This window comes from Acinonyx jubatus, chromosome B4 (assembly GCF_027475565.1).
Source record: "Acinonyx jubatus isolate Ajub_Pintada_27869175 chromosome B4, VMU_Ajub_asm_v1.0, whole genome shotgun sequence".
Classification (NCBI taxonomy): Eukaryota; Metazoa; Chordata; class Mammalia; order Carnivora; family Felidae; genus Acinonyx; species Acinonyx jubatus.
Genome location: NC_069387.1, coordinates 96,584,058 through 96,604,987, shown reverse-complemented (window position 1 = coordinate 96,604,987; position 20,930 = coordinate 96,584,058).

The window sequence follows — 20,930 nt, the reverse complement described above, 5'->3', positions numbered from 1 at the left end:
AGGATGAGAATGAAATTGAACATTTCTTTAAAGAAGGAGAGTGCTGGAAAAGGAAAAATAAAATCAGATCATGTATTTTTTCATCTTAATTGATTTAACAAGAAATGGTTTGCTTAAAATAATAATAGCAATAGCGTATTCAGTGAATTCAGCCTATGGATAAGTGAAATGAATTACAGTACTGCTATTATGGCAGAAAGAGAGGAATTTAGGATACTGTAGTATAAAGTATTTGTACTACTTGTGCACTGGTACAATGGGTTTTGAAAGCTGACTTTGTTTAACATAAACGTATTCGGTGAACTAAAGGACGATCGTTAAAAAAGTAAAAAAGAAAAAAATATGAAGCTGATATGACAAAAAGGAGAGAAAAACAGAAAATATGAGGTGGGAAAATTATACGGGACCAAGAAAGGCATTACACAATGAAAAAGGAGTCATTTCTCAAGAAGACATACCAGTCCTTAAATGGGTGCATGGCAAACGGTAGCTTGTCAAAGTACATGAGGCAAAAACCAATAGAATTCTGAGGGATCAATCCACTATTATGGTTGGAGACTTCAAGAGATCTCTATTAATAATTGACATATGCAGCAGGCAGAAAATAGGTAAGGATATATTTTAATGGAACAGTACCACCAATCACGTGGATCTAATTGACATTTATTAGATACTTGACATCACAAAAGCAGAATACAATCTTCTCGAGCTCATGCAGAACATTCACCAAGAATAGGCTGTATTCTGGGCCATAAGACTTTACACATTTTACAAGAGTAAAGATAATTTTTTAAAAAATAGAAATAAATAGAAAAAAATTTTAAAAATAGAAATTAAAAAGAAACCAAACAAATTACACTCTCCATGGAATTAAACTAGAAATCAGTAACCAAAAGCTAGCTAGAAAACCCCCAAATGCTCAGAGATTAAACAACACACTTCTAAATAACACATGGGTCAAAGAAATCTTAAGAGAAACTTAAAAATATTTTGAACTAAATGAAAAAAGAATACAACTTCTCAAAATTTCTGAGACGCAGCAAAAAAAAGTGTTTAGAGGGAAATTTATAGCATTTCACACACGTATTAGAAAAGAAGGAAGATTTGAAGTCAGTAATATAAACTTCCATCTAGAAAGAAGAAATCACAAAGGAATATTTTTTGACAGAAAAGAAACTAACTACCCAGAATCTAGATCAGTGAATTTTGGATATTTAGTTCTTAGGTAATATCCTGGGATTAATAATTTTATATGTATATTGTAGAACGCATATTTGATTATTTACCAAGACTACTTGCACAAAAGTAGAAGTGTTAGATACAAGCATGGGTTTACATATAAGGCTAATACTACAAATGGCTACTAAGAATTCAGGAAATAACACTAGTATCGTATAAGGATGCCAAATTTCTTACACTCATGTTAAAACCAAACACTTTTAAGCTTTTTTTTTTTGGTTGCCAATTAGAGAAGCAAATACACTGTATCATAAATTTTTATTTTTCTATTGACTAAGTAAATCTAATTATGGATTCAGTCTATGCTGGAAGTGCCAATCTAAGCTTCTAGAATAAAATTTAAAGTCTAAATCAGTGCCACTCAATATATACTTCACAGACCAGATTAGCAACATGAGCATGGTTTGGGAGCTTGGGAGAAATGCAAATTCATGGCCTCCACTCCATAGCTCTGAATTCAGATTCTCTGGAGGAAAGACTAAGAATCAGTGTTTCAATGATTTTCATATTCATTCATCTTTGAGAAACATCCTTTTGCACCTTGTACCACCAGCCATCCTAAGTCTTATACTTAAAAGCTTGCCCTGAACTTTGCATGCCTTTTCTCCTCTGTCTTGTAGAACGTAGGGTCATAGAGTATGTTTCTGACATCCAGATGATTTCTATTTCTTTCTAGGCTCTTGTTCCACCCCATATGCTAGACTATACGTTAACTTTACTTCTTTTCTATGTTAAGTGTCCCGTCAGGGCATGTCAGGGCATAAGTATGTTTTTACTAGCTGTATGGAAATCTGTCAATACGTCCATTTATATTTTAGTTTTCTGGTCAGTTTTCTTAATTTGTGACTTTGCATGTAATCATTTTAAATGCTCAGTTTTCTGTATAAGTTATACCTAACATACTTAAATAGATTCTTAGACTCTATTCTTTACATGTGTTTTACTTTCCCTAAATGATATACTTTGTCATTACATATTTACCACTATTTAATATTTAAATAGATTTTTCCCTAGGGGCACCTGGGTGGCTCAGTCAGTTGGGTGTCCAACTTCGGCTTAGGTCATGATCTCACGGTTTGTGAGTTCAAACCCCTCATTGGGCACTGTGCTGATAGCCCAGAGCCTGGAGCCTGCTTTGGATTCCCTCTCTCCCTGCCCCTCCCCCACTTGTGCTCTGTCTCTCTCTCTCTCTCAGATATAAATAAATGTAAAAACAAAAAAAATTAAATAGATTTTTCTCTCTTGCTCTGTCTCTCAAAAATAAATAAATGTAAAAAATTTAGATCAATTTTTCTCTTATTTCTCGTGCAAATTATGGTTTTCAGTTTGATGTTTTCTATTAATTGTTCATTTCATTTATCCCCCTTTGCATCTCTGTTATATTAAAACTGTTTTATAGCAGTTTGTTCCTTTATATCAGAATGCTTTTCATCAATTTACATGTTCAGATTCATCATTTTTATTTTGCACTTGATTATTTCTATAGGTCCTTTTTAGTTTTTAATAATCATTTTTAAAATGACAAAAGAAAAATCTTTTACAAATGTCCAAATAAGGAGTTTGCAATTTCTCATTATTGTATTGTAACTTTCTGAATAGTTGTTATAAATGGCAGTTAAAATGAATATTATCAATTCTCAACAGGAGCCTAAAAGATGTCTTTGGCCACTTCAATGCCAATGGATGTGAAAGAGAAAGAGTGGAGAGAGACAGTGCTCTTAACCAATAGCAATTAAAATATCTTACTTTTGCAAGTTTTACAAAAATACCTGGTCATGTGAATACATTGATAGGGACCCTCCCATTTTTCTAGAAGGTGACAGTGCAAGTGAACCCAGGATTTTAAGCTTCAGTCAGATTGTAATTCCAATTTCAGTCAAGATTGTTTAATTTCCCTGATTGTGTTACTATTTTATTGTTTTTCCCTTAGATTCCTTGCAGGTTCAAAAACTCTATGTAAGATATTTCTATGTGCTTACTTTATATGAATATTACAGAAAAGAACTACCAGAGACACACCTCTCTCCCTCCCTCCCTCTTTCTGTCTTTCTCTCTCTATAGGAATTTTCCTATACAATTAGAAATTAAAATTCCTCAGTGACTATAGGCTTTAATTCTGTAGTTTAGATGAGAGGAGATAAAATTAGCTCTACTAATACCCAAATTCATATGGAAATAAATTTCAAGGGTGCCTGGGTGGCTCAGTCTCTTGAGTGACCCTTGATTTCAGCTCAGATCTTGATCCCAGGGTCTTGACATAAGCCCCGCATCAGGCTCCGTGATGAGGGTGAGCCTGCTTAAGAGTCTTCCTGTGTCTCCCTCTACACCTCTTCCCTACTCACGTGCGTGTGTGTTCTCTCTCTCAAAATAAAATAAAATAAAATAAATAAACTTCATAATGAAAGAATTATGTCATTGATGTTGATGTGGCTGTTTTGGAAACAAATGTCTCTAAAAGCCCTTTATGACCTACCTGGTCCTGTTTCCTCCTCTACCACTATTACATTTATCTGTCTTTCTATTTCTTTTTCTCTCTAATATCTACTTGGGTTATTACTGGAGATTTTCTTAGATGGCAAAGAATTATGGGATGATTGCACTAAATAAATATATGCAGCTTATTATAAAAGTCTCTATACAATAAATTATTAAGAGTGCAACTCTGGCATTATTCTTCAGTCCTTAGCTAAATTTAGTGTCAACTCTTAATGCTATGCTGGCTTTCAATATGCATTCAAAATGTTGAAGATAAATAATTCTGACTGAAACCTCAAGTGCTCTGCTCTAAGAAAGAATCTGAAGCCGTTCCTATATCCTTATATTTCTTGAAAAAGAGGTATCCTGTTTTCTGTTCACAGGTAATACCCCTGCTTATGTTGTGGATCTGATGTCCCATCATTACTTTGAGATCTTATTTCCTGTTAGTAGTCTCTCTGTTTTTCTCTCTGTGGTTTCATCATCTGTAAAGCCTAAAGGCATATTCAAGTTAACCCCAGTTCAAAACTAGGAGAAGGAGGAGGAAGGAAGGTGGAAGAGAAGAGGAGGAAGGGGATTAGGAGGCAAAGAAGGGAAAAAGGAGAAAGGACCAAACGTCTAGGTTTCATTACCTTTACGTACCACTGATTCTTGATATCTTCTCATAGCCATTACTTGACAATGTTGTTTACACATTAATTGACAAACTCAATAGATGCTTTACCTTTATTTCATTTTGTTTCTGTGTCAGTTGCACTCTTGGACACTGATTCACTTGGAAAAAATCTCTCTTCCATTGGCTTTAGAGATGCTGTTTTCCCATGTTTCTCTTTTTTTGATTTTCCTTTTCATTTTCTTTAGAGTTCTTTCCATTAGTTGCCTACCCTGCTATGTCATGTTTTAGAATTCTGCCTTTTTTCCTTGTTATGCACACTACACAGTTGATCTAATCTTTTTATTTAAGTATAATTAATATATAATATCTTATTAGTTTCAGGTATACATCATAGTGATTCATTTTTTGTATGTTACAAAATAATCCCCATGATAAGTCTGGCTACCATCTGTCACTCTCAACATCTTAATAAATATCTGGATAGACTTAAAACAACAGAACTCATAATATGAAATACTATCTGCTAATCAAAAGCAACTCTCTGGAAGGACTTTTATTCTTTATTGGGAAGAAAATCTTGACCATAATAAATACTTGACTAAGTATTTCACCAAAGAACACCCAGGATTTTTATTATAAAATCAATACCACCTAACTACATACTGGAAATTATTTCATAAATAATCTACTGTCAATCATTTGACTCACAGAACCAGTATTAGTAAAAACACAATTTGTACAAATATCTTTTTATTTTGAGATAAGTAAAAGAAAACCAAAATGTCAATTTCCTTCATTTCAAACATCTACTTCATATGTAGGAAAGGACAACAATTCTCAGGAAATAAATAATCATAACCTGGCTAATATGTGGTTGAAAACATTCTAGAAAGTGATTTATACAAAAGTCAAACACTATAGGCAGGAAAGAGAGATGAAAAATCTCAGATTGTAATGTTTCTAAGAAATGTAATTCTTAGCATGTCCTTGTATACTTGATTGGGTCAGAGTTCCTGAGTACAAGAAAACTGAAATTGAATAAAACCCTGAAATGAAGACAAATGTTTTCTACTGGTAACACTGAGAATGGACAAATGAAAAAAAAAAGAAAAAAGAAAAAGAAAAAGGAAGAAGGAAGGGAAAGAAAGAAAGAAAAGAAAGAGAAAATAAATGCCTTTGAGAAAACACCGTGAGGTGAGTGGATGAATGGGGAAGAAACTATTAATTACCAAGAAAAATAAAAGGAAGAAGAACACAGTTATAAAAAGAATGTACTGCAAAATTTATAAGAAAACATTGGAAACATTTTTATTTGTATTGCCCACAGAATTAAGAATGGGTTGGACTCTATAAAATAGGAGAAAATAATTCTTAGGACAGAAGACATTGAAATGGAAATTCTTTAAGATGAGTTGAAAAAGTCAACCAGATGAAAAGATGCTTTCAGAATGAAACAGTAACTTGACATGATTATGAAAGACTGTAAGAATACCAACAAAATGCAAAGACAAAATTAAATCCTCATGGAATTAATACAAAGTGAAATTTACATTAAGGGAAATCAAATCACTGACCACTGGTCAAACTTGAAAAGTTCTCCAAGATTGCAAAGGAAAAAGACAACAAGATAAACCAGATGAGAGATCATATTAAAAAGAGAAAAGGGAGAAGACAAAATATTCTAAGGAGAAATGAAAACAAATAAAAAATATAATCTAGGTAACATGATTTAACATTTTTTGAAATTAAATAGAATCTGTGTATTCAAACTGGTGCTGCATCTCATTCAAGAAAAAAATCAAAGAAAAATATTTGGAACTGTTTTGGAATGTTTCTGAATGACAAGCATAACAAAACAAAACTTTATAAAGAAGCCCTTAAATTAAAAAACTTTTTCTGCATGGGCATAAATTTCAGGTGAGTTTAGGGTAGTTGTTTGTAGAAGACAAAGGAGAAGCAACTATGCAAGAAATATTCTCAGGTCAAGAAGTACACCTCCATAATTTAAAAATATCATAAAGAAGCCCTTAAATTAAAAAACTTTTTCTGCATGGGCATAAATTTCAGGTGAGTTTAGGGTAGTTGTTTGCAGAAGACAAAGGAGAAGCAACTATGCAAGAAATATTATTCAGGTCAAGAAGGACACCTCCATAATTTAAAAATATCATAAAAAATTTAATGGATCATAAAGCTGAATTAAGGGATCAAAATAACAGTATAGAAATTTTTGAGCAAGGTCTTTGATTTCTTTTGTCAGAGTTTCATAGTTTTTTTCAGATAGATCTTGTTCATATTTTGTTAGATTTACCTAAGTATTTCATGTTGGGATGCTAACAGAGATTTTTTACAAAGTATGAAAAGATGGAATTGTCATACTTGAAGACTTAAAAAAGAAAAAATATTTAGGAGAATCATACACAGAATTACAATATGTTCTGTTCTTTGTTGTGATTTTCTCCAGCATTTTGTAATGAGCAAGTGTCATTTGTACAAACATTAAATTCATTATTTAAAAGAAAGTCGTGGGGGCGCCTTGGTGGCTCAGCGGGCTGAGAGTCCGACGTTAGCTCAGGTCATGATCTCACAGTTGGTGAGTTTGAGCCCCACGTTGGGCTCTGTGCTGACAGCTGGAGTCTGGAGCCTGCTTCAGATTCTGTGTCTCCCTCTCTCTCTGCCCCTCCTCCACTCGTGCTCTGTCTCTTTCTCAAAAATAAACATTACAAAAAAAAAAAAAGTCATCACATAAAATAATGAACTAGAGTCCTGATTCTATGAAAGAGAGTTTAGATAATTATTTTAACCTGATGATAAAATGCTGCAGTTCTCAAAAATTATTACTGAAAGAAGACATATATAAAACAGTGAACGGGTACCTGGGTGGCTCAGTGGGTTAAGCATCCCACTTTGATTTCAGTTCAGGTCATTGTTATGCCCAGAATTCGTGATCCCCAAAGACCACTAGGGAGCCGAGTCCAATGCAAAAGCAAAGAGCCTTTATTCGAGCTAGCTCGAGCTCAATCCCCTACCTGCACCGACGCAGCGGTGAGATACCAGGGAAAGAGAGCGAGTTTCAAAAGGACAAAGGTTTTATTGGGGCCTGGGGGCAGTTGGTGAGGTAATGGCTATGGCCTCAGCCGAATGGCTGGGGAAGGGTCCTGGGGAAGGGTCGAGTCCTGTTAGGCAGGTGAGAGGGGGGGTTACTCAAGGGGAGGAGGTGTGGTCAAGGTGAAGGACACAGAACAAGATGGAGTCGGCTGGCGTAGGCCCGCCCTTTCAGTCATAATCTCACAGTTTGTGCTTGCAGCAGAATCTGCTTGTGATTCTCTCTTTCCCCTCTCTCTGCCCCTCCCTTGTTTGCACACACGCTCTCTCTCTCAAAATAAATACTAAATAAACAATTTTTAAAAACCAGTGAAATAAGTATCTGTATCTAAAACACACTTTTAATTTTGGAGAAGCACATAGGTGAATAAGCAAAGATATATAACACTGTAAGCTTTTAATAGAGCAATATTAAAAGTTATTTTCTCTCTTTATTACTAGAGAAATATAGTTTTTTTAGCATATTTTTGAACAAGTACAAAAGAAACTTCTGGTAAATATAGAAAGAGTACATATAAAGTTTTTAGAAGAGTGGGTAAGAACATAATAAAATACAGTCAATATATTACAAATACAAAAGAGAACTAATATAAGAAAGGAGTAAATAGGTAGAGTTGCAGGTTATACATTTTCTTTTCCTGGTGCCCATTCACTATTTAGCTTATATTTATTTTGGGGAGAGCACAAGCGGGAAGGGGCAGAGAGAGGGGGACAGAGGATCCCAAGCAGGCTCTGAGCTGAAAGCAGTGAGCCCAATGTGGAGCTTGAACTCACAAACCATGAGCTCATGACCTGAGCCGAAGTCGGATGCTCAACTGACCTAGCTACCCAGGTGCCCCTTCTTAGCTTATACTAATCACTAAATTAATATTTGTGAGGAGAAGAAAAGAAGAAAGGGAGGGAAGATAGTATGGCAATAAATAGGAGGTGAAAATGACATTACTGAGGACATTTTTTTTAAGTTTATTTACTTTGTGTGTGTGGGAGAGAGAGAGAGAGAGAGAGAGAGAGAGAGAATGCATGGCATGGGAAGGGCAGGAAGAGAGGGAGAGAGAATCTCTAGCAGTCTCCACTCTGTTAGTGTGGAGCCCAAGTCTGGGCTCAAACTCGTGAACCGTGAGATCATGACCTGAGCCCAAATCAAGAGTAAGCCGCTTAACCTGCTGCATCACGTAAGAGCCCCACTGAGAACATTTTTAAGGAAGAGTAATAACGAAGTTCATCAGAGATGTCCATTCCTTTAAATTTCTTCTTTAAATTTTTGTTTAGGAACTTATAAATTCATATTTGGAAAAATATCTTAGAATAATATCTTCAAATGGTATCTTGGAATAATACCTGGGAATAATATAATATATTTAAATATGCAATATATTTGAAGTTTTCCTAACTTCCTTTCCCTCTTTCCTCAAGTAGTCTTGCTTAGTACCTTCAAACTCGCATAAAGTTTCCTAAGCTGTTCCCTTACACAAACAGATTTACCACCTGTACTGATTTTAAGAAGTAAACTCCAGCCTCCTTAATATGACAGTCAAGCTGCACTATCACTGTTGGGATAAGATGTAGAATTGATGTTATTTGCAGTGAGAATTGTCTCAAAAATATCTTTGAGATCTTCATACTGACTCAAAAATATCATTGAGAAATACTAGAAAACAATTGATACACTGAGTTACTTCTAAGAATGTTGAAAGTTTTAGGAGAAATTTGACACATTAAAAGGCTCAGAAATGAAAACTGTAGAAATGAAAACTGGAAGAAAGCACGGGAAAACTCATGCTCTTAAACATTTTGTGCTTTTAAAAAAATCCAATAAATGGCATTGTTTCTTGTGTATAGGAAACATATCTCATTCATTTGTATCAATGTGGAAACCAGATTTTTTTCTTATAAATTAAACTGTGACTCAGAACCTAACACATATAAGGTGCACCACAAGAATAAATTACTTAATGTAAGTGTTCATTCCTTTCAAATATATATGCTCCAGTAAAGTTAAATGAATTTAAGAGAATATTAAATAATTGATTTTTCTTTTAGCTATTTTTTCTGATACTATATGTTTTTTAAGTAAAGTAGAAACATGTTAGGAAATGTGGCTTAATTGGCTCTTTTTCTGTATAGTATTTCATGAATGGAAGGAAAAATTCCTGCAGCCCTTAACTGTGAAGAACACTGGTACATTAGCCATTTATAACTCGTAAAAACAATTTCAAGTAAAATTTAATGAGAAAAAAGGTGCATTCATCATTTCCATTAAGATGATAATTTCTTATGTGTTACACTTGTGAGCAGAATAAGACACAGTGACCTTTTCTGCAAACTATTTGAGACAGCATCAGTTTGTGCATGCTCTCTCTCTGGGTTGTAGAACTGAATGATCATCAGCTTGAACTTCAAATTACATGACTGTAATTAATTATATCACAACTGACCTGCTGGTCTGATCCTCAGTTCTCCATTTGCACTTGCCAACCTGAACCAATAATTTCCAACTAACAGACAAATTGCATTTTGTACTCTTTCAGTATGATACCAAAAAGTGGGGCTTAGTGACAAAATGACACAGATACATCATACTCATTGGGAAACCAGGAGAATAGGTAAAAAAGAGAAGCTGTTCAGACTCCAGACTTTTATTTTTCTGGGTGTTCAGACTCCAGACTTTGACCTGCAGGTCTGCCCCTATCCACTTTACAATGTAGGTAAATCTAAATTGGCTCATCTAAAGTAAATATGTAGAAGATACTTCTGGCAATGACTACATTTTAGTGTTAGCAATTGATTACTAATTAGTAATAACTCTATGCATTTTAAACGTATTAACCCTGTATTCTTTATAAATATTTCCTAGTTTATCTTTAGATATGTTTGATGGATTGAAATGAAAAGAAATTGTTATTTTTAGAAGGTAAAATGTATGAATTCATTTCATTCATAGTAACAAAAAACACACAATACCTAGATTTATAAACTAAGAGTATTAGAAAGAACAGCCCAGAACGCTGCCAAAAGACAGAAGGAAAAAATAGTCTTGAAAAAAAGGAGAGAGATAACATGTTTATGAGTGGAGATATCAATAACTGATATGGCTTTCATATCTGATATGACTGATACGACTTTCATGACTTTCATAGTGGAGTTTCACTAGGAACACCCTGAAAGGAAGACTTGTTTGAAGGCAGTTTATTGAGGAGTTTATTGGTAACAATACCTGTGAGGGAATGGGAAGCGGGATTAGGTAGAGAGAGAATTTGAACCCTTTAGAAATGTCTTGAATTAAGGCAAGGGGTCTGGATCTTTGTCCCTGTACCTTCACCAGTTTGAAAAAATAAATAAAGGGAACTTTATTTAAAATGGCGTCAGGAAGCTCTGAGGAAGGAGCTGTCACACACAACCACTGTTTGCAGCCTGCATAACCCGCGGAAAGAAAGAAGGTAAGAATTAGCTTGACAAAGGAAGCCATTTTTCCAGATGGAATTTCGTCTTCTGCTTTTTAGAAAAAGGAATCCCAGCAACAACGGATTAACCACCACTTGCAACCAATGACAGATAGCCACAACCATGACCTCTTGTTCTCCAGTGGACTTCAGTTTGAAACAACCGTCCCCAAATTCCTCCTAAAACCTAATAAAAATTGACTTTCCCTTTGTCTCTTCGGACTTACCTATGGTTCACCTTAGCTTGCATGTTTCAAATTGTAATTCATCTTCTATTCCTGAATAAACTCATCTCGTTAGTAAAATAACTGGTTATCTTATTTTTAAGGTTGACACCAGTCATTCTGAATACGTGCCCTGGGGGGGGGGGGAGGGTTAACCTTGAGCGACTACTGGGGGAGGAGTCCAGGTGTAAACCCTCAGCAAGCAGTCTTCCTTGGCAGCTTGGGCAATGAGAGACTTAGCTCTGAAAGGGGACCCGGACTGCACACCTTGGCAGCACTAAATGGTCAGATATTAATTACTCTCTTACAGTGCTGTTGGCAGTGTAAGTTGGTATAAATTTCCTGTGAAGCAAGTTCGGAAATGGAAATGGAAGTTTTTCCCCCCTTGCTTCTAGAGCTTTTTTCTAAAAAAATAATACATGACAAAGATTTATTTATTAGGCAAATATGTAAGATTTATGTTCTTATTATTTACCTATAAATAAATATAAATACATAATATATGTATATACCATACAGTATATGTATATACTATACTATAACAGTATAATATACTGATATTATATATCAGTATATGTATATATACAGTATACAGTATATATTATATATCATATGTATATATGTATATATTCAGTTTATATGATATATCATATGTATATATACAGTACATGGTATACAGTATACTGTATACAGTATATATTATATATCAGTATATGTATATATACAGTATATGTATACACTATACTATAATATATACTATAACAGTATAATATACTAATATTATATATGCATATATATTTCATATGTATATGAAGGAAATGTGCAGAATATTTATATACATTACTCCTGGATTATGGAAGTTTGGTTGATAATTTTTTCCTACCATTTATTTTTCTATGTTTTTTAAGTTACCTATAAAAATGAACATTACTTTATAATTAGAAAAAATAACTAACCATGATATTTAAGCTTTAAGCTGTCTCTTGGTTTTTTCATATCAAACACATAAGTAGACCAACCTCCTAAGTCATACAAACACATGGAATATATGACTCCACCCCAAGAGATGCCTCACTAGAGAATGTTGTGAAGTTGTTCCTGATGGGAGATAAATTGTGCAGGTACTTTTCAAATTTTGAACAGGTTATCTGGAATCACCTTGTTGTTGAATTTAACCTTGTTAGGACAGACAGTGTTTGTGAAGGTAAGAGCATAGGCTTTAGCATTCAACAAATGTGATCCGAACTCTTAGCTTTCACATTTGCCAGCTCTGTATCCTGGAGAAAATAATTTAAGATCTCTACTCCTCAGTCTCATCATCTGTAAATAGGGGATAAAGTGGCTTACCACAGAATGCTGTGCATGTTAAATGAGAGATGATATGTTGAGTAATTCCTCCTATTTCAGTCAATTTTGTGAAATATTTTAAGTGATCAAAAGTGATGGCTACTTTCTTATTACTCTATGGAATTTTTTTTCTTGTAAAGTCATGGACTCTAATTTGAATACAAACTGAAGGAATGAAAAGTATGAAGACGACAAATCACAGAAATCGTATAGTGTTTTGGTCTAATTACTATCATTTTATGGGTGGCCGACAATAGTTTACTTTATTCAAAGTAGAGGAAAAAATAATTTCTATCTAGTAGCTTTGAGGAAACTAGACTATCACTACTGCAAATTATTAAGTTTACAGTATTAAGTTATGGAAGAGTTATTCTGAAAATGTTCATATATGTGTGTATACACACACACTTTTTTTTGACTCACGTTGGAAGTATACTGCCCCTTGCTGTCAAATGGTACAAGAATGCTATATGGATGCATTGATGTGTAACAGGAAATCTTTTTACACACACTAAAACTTGGTTTTTAGTACTCAGTGTCCAATGACCTGAGATGAAAGGAGAAGTACCTATATTGAGGATCTGGAAAGCTGGCCCAAACCTTCATTAACAGCAAGTTACACAGAATTCTGACAGGCACAGGGCCACCTGAAAATGTATTTTGCTGTATCAAGGAATTAAATCGGTGCTTATCCCCTTAATGATTTAGCAAAGCTGCCAAACAATTTTATCATGGTTTTATTTTTTTTTTTTTCATTTTAAATGACATATGACTAATCAGAATCATAGTCTTGTAATTCAGGATGAATGAGATGTCTTTTTTACAGACATATTCCTTGGGAAACTATATACTAACGATTTTGTTTTTTCTCAATCCTTGTGCTAGGTGCTTGAGCCTCTTCAGTCTGGAGAGTGATTAAAATTGAAAGATAACCTAATAAGCAATTTCACAGAGTGCCTGAGACGGAGATTAGCAAGGCAGCCTTCTTCAATTAAACCTGAAGGCTAGTGAAATGAAAGGGTACTTGATCCATTCATTTCCACCTACCATCCAACTAGGACATGAGCAAATAAATTCTCTGTCAACAAATGCAGTGTGCATATCACAATTGTTTTATTTATAATGTTAAATTGTGAAAAGCAATTATTTCTTCATAACCCTTCTGGAAATGGATGATGGTTCAGCTCAGATTTCTACCTTATTTTCAAAGTGGCTCTTTGTGTAATGTATTTCATAATGGATTTTAATGGATTTTCATGAAAATTTTTCCTCACCGATATAACATAACTGCTGCTTTATTCATTCCTTCTTCATGGTTTGAGTTTAAGAGATAACCTATGCTAAATTAATCAGATGGCCTAGTATTTCCTACTGTAATACTACAGATTGATTCAGACATTCAAAAAATCTTTTTTATTCTTCTTTAAATGTAACAATTTATTGAAAAGGAAACATTAATCGAACTGAGAATCTGGAGTCATGGACTTGAGTCCAGGCTTATTTCTTGTCTGTGTAATCTTGAGTAAACTACACTGGGTTCTGCATATTTTCACTTACTAAATATGGTGAAATTATTTTTTTGTTCCCCTAACTATAAAATTCAATATTTTTACAAGGTGTATACACTTTGTATTAAATCAATTAAGTATTAAATCAGTTATCCTGGAAACCTAATATATGGTGATCTACTGTCTTAGAAAACACGGCACAGATCATTTCCTGGGTCCAGTGAGAATCCTCTGGGGTTGGACCCCATATAAAACTGTATTCAAGAGTTTTCCCCTTTTCTCTATTTGATTCAGGTATAGTTGTTCACAGGTAAAGGTATACCTGTGTCACCTTATTAAATTGTTTTCGTTGTTGTTGTTGAGGGCTTTATTCTTTTGGTTAATAAAGATTTAATTTTAGGGGTGCCTGGGTGGTTCAGTCGGTTAAACATCTGACTCTTGGTTTCGGCTCAGGTCACGATCTCACAGTTCGTGAGTTCAGGCCCCCATTTGGGCTCTGTGCTAACAGTGCAGAGCCTGCTTGGGATTCTCTCTCCGTCTCTCTCTGCCCGTTCCCTGCTTGCTCTCTATCCCTCTCTCTCTCAAAATAAATAAATAAACATTTTTAAAAAGATTTATTTTTTTGTATAATATATAGAAATTTTACAACTGGAAAAGATGTAAAGATAAATGAGACGTTTTCACTTATTTCCCCTATTATGGAACATTTGACAGCAGAAATAAAGGAATCAGAGAAACATGACTAATATGTCTATCCCTCAGTGTCTGCTTCTTTTGAAAATTAGGAAAACTTACTCATCTTTAAGTTTCGATCTCCTTTAGGAAAATAAATTGTTTTCACTATATGTTTTTAAAAATTCTCTTTAATCCTACTACAAACAATGTAATTACCTACAGATTTTTAAATAAAAGCTACAAAAATATTTTTACCTTCTTAACTCAGTTTTATTTAGGTGTGAATCAATTTACAAAAAAAAAAGCCTCCATCAGCCAAGTTAGGCGCTTTGGAGGAAGGAGTAATAGAGTATGGAGTGGTAGAATATAAATTTGAATGCTGATTTAAAAATTTTTTTTCAACGTTTATTTATTTTTGGGACAGAGAGAGACACAGCATGAACGGGGGAGGGGCAGAGAGAGAGGGAGACACAGAATCGGAAGCAGGCTCCAGGCTCTGAGCCATCAGCCCAGAGCCTGACACGGGGCTCGAACTCCCGGACCGCGAGATTGTGACCTGGCTGAAGTCGGACGCTTAACAGACTGCGCCACCCAGGCGCCCCTGAATGCTGATTTTAAACCTGTGATTAGTAGCCATGGGTACTGATTTTTTGTTGGTAAAATTGGTATATAATCTTTATAACAATATCTCTACAAAAATCAAATAATACAAATTATATCCTGTTTTAAAATGTTATGTAAGCCATGAAATAGCTTGCAAATGAAAGATATTGTTTCAACAAATTTAAAATAGAATTCAGACCTTGTTTACATAAGCCATATGTGTCCAAATAGTTGGTTGATCCAACATATATCTCCTGGTTTTCATATTTCTAGAAACTGAACCTGAAAGAAATTGATTAACTCATTCTTATGTTTCATGTCATATCATATTCAACTAATCATTTGGTCTGTGATGAAAATCCATTTCCTGAATAATTATGAATATGTTTTACACTAATGTTTTAAGCAAAAACTTTAAATGCAAATATAGACTTTAAGTAAAATGATGTTATATTAGGATAACAAATCAAAGAAAATATGAAATGTAAAATCATAAAGTAAAATGCAAATATAAAAATGCAAAAAGAAAAAGAAGCATAAAAATAAGTATTCCAAATCTAGAAAGACTTAAAGGCATGGATGGGTGTTAAGAGTAAAAGGTCCAGACAGGAACTCTTGGTGGCAGAGTACGTGTTGATATACGCAAAATTATAGAATTAGCCAGGGGAGAATCACTTCCTGGTTTGTAAGCAATGAGAACCAGCGCAGGCTTTGTTTCTTTGTTTGTTTTCAAGGAGATCAGAATGAGCTATGGAAAAGACTTCTGAAGAAAAGCTAAGCAAAATTCTGGGAAAGATAGGTAGTATCAAGTTAAAGAACAGTTGAATCCAGAGGAAATAACATCACTCTAACGTTTAAGAGTGACAAAACCTGCAATGGGATTATTAAGCCACTAAAATGAGTTTAAGATTGTTTCACAGAAAATCAGTGTCTTAGCACCTGAAAAGTCAGACTATATAAGCTACTATAAACAGGAATTAGTCAAAGGAAGTTTCCCTCACTTCTCTACCTTTGTGTGATTTGCACTCAATTTTCTTCCAGAGTTAAAATAATCTACTTTGACTAATATGAATTGCCTTGAAGAAGCTGATGCCTTCTTAAAGAGAAAACAAGAAAGAAGGACAGTGTCCCAACTTGATTTTATAAACTGGCAAACAGTTTTGCAGTGATCCCCACCACCTACCTTTTATTATTATTAAGAGAGAGGGAGAGTGGGAAGAGGCAGAGAGATAGGGAGGAGAGAGAATCTCAAGCAGGCTATGGGAAGAGGGAGGGGTGGGGGCTCAATCCCAGGATCCCACTACCCTGAGATCATGACCTGAGCTGAAATCAAGAGAGGCTTAACCAACTGAATCACCCAGGTGTACCCCCGACCCTCACCACCTTTTTGAAAGCTTTTTTTTTCCTGTTGTTTGCTTTTTTTCATACTTAACACATCCAATTTCTTCTGCTTCTTTCATTATTTGACTAAAGTTTTCAAAAATATTTTACCCACTAATTTCCCTAAATTCTGCAGCTTTTCATGTCATAGATTAATCAAATAGAACTAGCAGAAAACAACAGTCATTTTAAACCTGTTTTATTTTGTTTTGTTTTTTCTTCTTCATAAATCAGTGCTAATTATTTAGGTCCATTGAGGCTGCAAAATGTTAAGCCCTGCATAATTGAAGGAAGTGTTTGATATTTATCAAGGTTTTAAAGAACCAGTGCATAATTTTAAATCTGATGTAACATTTTATATTTTACTGGCTATACTTTCTTATAAAGCCAAGTTTCAATTCCAACTAATTCCAAAATTGTTATGCAGTTGAATGTTCATGATGACCTGGTTAAAATTAACTATGGAAAAATATCTAGTGAATGGTACAGTATTTACATTATAACTATTCTTTAGAGAATTTACATTTTCCGACGAACTCAGGTAATTATCCGTGATGGAAGAAAGGATTAATATAGGTGTCTATCTTTTCAATTTATGTCTTGAACTAATATATACCAAAAGAACTAGAATATATTTCAACAGAACTAGTTGAAACTGTTTAATTGTTTTGAGTGGGAATAAAATAGTTCAGAAAATATCATTTTAGATGCAGTTGTATTTCCATCTATATTGTGCTTAGAACAAAATATATCAAATACTATTACATTGAAAGCTTTTGTACTTTCACTATATTGCTGCTAAACGTTTACAGTGTTCTTTTTGTGTACTTTTTATTCTGAGTCCTTAACTTTCTGTTTTCCACGAAATCAACAGATGATCTAATTTGGACATGGCAATTAACGCTTCCCATCTTTCCACAATTTAGTATGTCAGGATAGTTTTTTGTTTTGTTTTGTTTTGTTTGAAGTATAATGACCTGTGCTTTTTCTAAATATACTTGCTCTATCTCAGGCTGGAAGCTCTGCTTTGACTTTCCTTGCCTTCTTCATTGCCACCTGTTGGAAATCAAGCATTATTTGAGGTCATTGGTACTTCCTTTTCTTTGTACAGGGTTGAATGATTATGCTCACTGTCTAGGACAATAAACATCAAAAAAACACAGGTGAGCATCTCTGTGCATGGCACAATTCTAAGTGCATCATATGCTTTATTACTTTTGTTTCTATCAGCCTCATAAGTTAGGTCAGCACCAATATTAATTAAATTAATTAATTAAATTAATTAATTAAATTAATTAATTAAATTAAATTAAAGATGAGAAAGATAAGGCTAAGTAACTTGCACAATGGTACAAACAAGTAAGTGGCTGAGCCAGGGTTAGGACTCAAACAGTATTTCTATTCTCTCGGCCATAACAACTATACTTCCTGTAATATGCTGTATTGTTTAAGGGAGCCACGACAGACCAACAAAGATGGAAGGTGAGGCTGTTTATAAGGCTTTAAACTGTATAGCTGTTCAGTTAACTTGGGGACAAGACCCTTAGTACTGGGGCATCAAACTCAACAATGATTCTAGTACTCCCATTTATCATGGAAGAAGCATGTAGCCATTGGGGACTTACCTACTGACCACAGGGCCTCTCAAAGTTATAACTTTCCAAGGTAGAATAATGGAGGATAGAAGAGATTAAGGTTTACTTGAATATAAGAAATGGATATAATTTACAGAGGAATAGGAGAGGCAGGTTTGTACTTTATGAGAACAAACGAAGACATAACTCTCAGCATTCGCATCCTTCTTAACAAAGACAAGTTTTAACGTGACTTATAAAAATTACTGTATTGGCATAATATCCATATGAAGATATCAAACAGAAAGCTGAAAACTCTCAGCCTTAGGGAATATGTTGGGACTGGTACTGTGGTTTGGGATGTCTTCACACAGATGAAGTTTCCTTACAAAATTTTAGAGTACATATATTCATTGAATGAAAAATCTAGCCTTTCTGTTATTACTGCTCTTGAAAAACTATAAGAAAAATGAGAAGGAAGGTATAAGACTTCTCATAAATTTCAGGTATTTTCTATTTAGCAAAGTCGAGGTGATCAACTGAATATCTATAAAAGTTGAGGCACCTGGATGGCTCAGTCAGTTGAGCTCCAACTCTTGATTTTGTCTCAGGTCATGATCCCACGGTTGTGAGATTGAGCCCCATGTCAGCCTCCACGCTGGGAGTGGAGCCAGCTTAAGATTCTCTCTCTCCCTCTCCCTCTGTCCCTCCCTCAAGTATGCTCTCTCGCTCTCTCTTTCTCAAAAACAAACAAACAAAAAATAAATAAATAAATAAGTTAACCACAATGCTAGAAATGTAGCTGGCTATATATAGCTTCTTCATGTTTTACATAATTGAAATCATATTATGCAAATCCACATACTAAAATAAAATATATACAAGGACACTCATCCAAATGTTAACATGGATTAACTCTAGGTTAGAAGAGTAGAAAAATGTGGAAAAAGAGTTTTCAGTTTAGATTTCATACCTCTATACTGCTTGAATTTTTCAAAATGAAGCTTGTATTTCTTAATTTAAAAATTTTAAAACCAAGGTAGATTTTGGGCAAAGTTGTAGTTAATTTTATCTGAAACACTGGTCACTGGATTTATAATGTTGAATGCTAATTCTGCCTCGCAACCTCTGCCCCTAATTTCCACCTTCTTAATCAGAATTTGGCAAGATAGACCCTAAGAATCTGCATTTTAACAAGCTTTCTCCATGCTTTTTATGCACAGTAAATTAGAAAATCATTATTTTAGGGGTGTCTTGGTGGCTCAGTCTGTTGGGCGTCTGACTTCGGCTCCGGTCATGATCTCACTGTCAGTGAGTTGTAGCCCCGCATTGGGCTCTGTGCTGACAGCTCAGAGCCTGTAGCCTGCTTTGGATTCTGTCTCTCTCTCTCAGAGTCTCAATCTCTCTCTCTCTCTCTCTCTCTCTCTCTCTGCTTCTCCCCCACTTGTGCTCTCTCAAAAATGAATAAATGTTAAAAAAAATTTTTTAAAAGAAAACTATTATTTTAGAGGGTAGTTTTAATACATATTTAGGGGCAAAATAAATTCGCAGTAGGGAGTGATAAAAAGATGCAGATATTGAGGAAGAAAGTAAAAAACTCTATGGAGAAATCTTGAAGGAAAGGAAGAAGATAGGCAATTGTTATTATGCTGGTGACTGTACATCACATGCAGGAATCCTTCATTAATTAAGGAAACAAAATACTCTTAGAGAATCTATCTTTTAACTCTTGGTACAAAGGATTTTCGTTTGAACTCTAACTGTGTAATTGGTGGAATGAGTCTAATGTACTAAGTCAGGGGAGTTACGGTTTGAGTTACACGGCAAAATAAATACCAGGAAACATTTTCTTTTATCTGTGTTTATTTCATTTCTCCAGTAGACAAACACATTTTTACACTAGCCATCCTACAGATAATAGTTTTATACCTTTTCCATAAATGGCAATATGTGTATTTTATCCCTATTAATTTAGCAGAACCTGCTATTTTTGCTACTTTCAATATATAGAAGAATTTGCTACTTTTAATAAATCAGAACTCTGCTGATTCTCGTTGGGCAGCTGGCATTCGTGTTTATAGCCTTAAAGGGAATGTGCAAACATCTGCGTTTGATGAATAAGTCCATGTGCATTGTAGTTCCTTCAACAGAAATTGTTCAGAAGTTCGAAGAGCTAGTGATAAATAATTAATGAGCGCAGAAGCAATATTCTCACTTTATTGCCAGACTTAGAGGAAACACATAGTACAAGCTGTAAACCAGGATTTCCTTTCTCTTTTGTCTTCCCTTTGACTAGTCATTTAGTTGATTGCAGGCTCTGCCATTCAGAAGACCTCAGGCTTATAACATATCTTCATTTTATCTTGTCTTTAATTCATTTTGTCAAATGAATATCATGAATATTGAAAGCCTCTGTCCTTCAAATGCCACTGAGACATGACTTCTAGAGGCAATAACTTAACTTGGATGTGGTGGGTATGAAAACATCTGCTTTTTATTTCTTACTTAAAATTTTTTCCTGATTTTGTAAAGGTTTTCTTATGACATTAAAGAAATGGAAAATTGAAAAAATATATAGCAATTAATGGAATAATTCTGTGTATTTATATACAAATCTTAGAACCAAATTATGGATATGTCTGGCAACACAACAGCCCCACAGGTTGGCTCTAATTTGGAAGGCTTACAAAGGTATAGTACCTGAAATTTAATATAGGCTTTTATGGATACAGTGACTCAAGCACTGA